General features: G+C 52.9%; 1 protein-coding gene across 1 annotated transcript in view; it reads right to left on the bottom strand.

Moving 5' to 3' along the window:
* PIP5KL1 (phosphatidylinositol-4-phosphate 5-kinase-like 1) overlaps nt 1-506 on the bottom strand; it is an 8,366-nt gene extending 7,860 nt beyond the window's left edge. The window contains exon 1 of the transcript XR_001359692.1: nt 484-506. The gene's annotated coding sequence lies outside the window, so the exon portion shown is untranslated. The remainder of the gene's footprint in view (nt 1-483) is intronic.
* Nucleotides 507-1,334: the final 828 nt, after the last annotated feature.

Here is a 1,334-nt window from a genome sequence, read left to right as displayed (position 1 = left end):
CCGCCCCCGGAGCTGCAGCATCCTTCAGCCAGCGGTGCAGGGCGGGTGGGGCCGCGACGCGGTGTCAGGGTCCCTGGGAGGGAGGACACCCCCCTTCTCCCCAGGGGTGGAGGACTCGGGTGCCGCTTGGGGAGGGGGGTGAGCTAGATACAGTCCCGCCTACCCACTCGGGCGTGAAATTCCCATCAACCCGTCTTTCGGGTGAGGAAACCAAGGTATAGAGAGAGAATGACTAGGTCACACACGGAGTATGGGGCATGCCTTTATCCAACACATGTGTTTTATCACACATTATGGGCCAGGAGCCGTGCTAGGCCCCGGGATTTAGTGGTGAATGAGAGGAACACAGCTGCCAGCGAGATATTTGAAAGCATAAAACTGGGTGATGTCACTCTCTTGCTTAAAGCCTTCACCCCTCCCCGTGGTCCCAGGCCCTTCTGCCCACTCTCCAGCCCCATCCCAATATACTCTCCCTCCACCCACCGCACAGCCACAGGGATTCCCGCTCTTCCTTAGCCACCAAGAACTTCCACACCTCGGGGCTGTTCCCTCTGCTTGAAATCCTCTTCCTCAGACTTCCATTTCCGTATTCCTTCCTGCACCTTGGTCGAGATTATATATATATTTGTTTTCAGAGAGGAAGGGAGAGGAACAGAAACACCAATGATGAGAATCATTGACTGGCCGCCTCCTGTATGCCCCCTACTGGGAATCGAGCCCACAACCCGGGTGTGTGCCCTGACCAGGAGTTGAACAGTGACCTCCCGGTTCATAGGTCGACCCTCAACCAATGAGACACACTGGCTGGGCCCCTCTCCTCATTCTTGATCACATGACCTTGTTTTATTTTCTGTCAAAGATTGTCTTGTTCATTTGTTTACTAAATCTCCTCCTAGAAGGGGGTACCAGCGCCAGGCATGGTGTTTGATAAGTTTAGGTTGAACCAATGTGAGTAGGATGTGCAAAGGACCTCGGTGAGTCCCAGGAAATGGAAGGCCAGCATGGCAGTGGGTGGAGTAAGTGAGCAAGCAATGCAGGTTCTGGTTGGCCATGTAGGGAGAGGCATGGGGGCTCGGAGAAGCACTGAGTGAGAAAGATGCTCAAATGTTTTTAGGGTTGTTGTTTTTTCTAATAGTTTTTATCTTGAGAGGGAGAGAAACATCAATATGAGAGGGTAACATCAATTGACTGCTTCCTGCATACCCCTCACCTGGGCATGTGCCCTGACTGGGAATCGAACTGGCGACTTTCTGGTGCATGGAATGATGCCCAAATGAGCCATACTGCCCAGGGCTGCTCAGATGTCTCAAAAAGGTCACTGGTTGTCATTCAGT

Source organism: Myotis brandtii, unplaced genomic scaffold, assembly GCF_000412655.1.
Source record: "Myotis brandtii unplaced genomic scaffold, ASM41265v1 scaffold68, whole genome shotgun sequence".
Lineage (NCBI taxonomy): Eukaryota > Metazoa > Chordata > Mammalia > Chiroptera > Vespertilionidae > Myotis > Myotis brandtii.
Note: the sequence above shows the minus strand (reverse complement) of the source record. Positions and strands in the feature narration are given on the sequence as shown.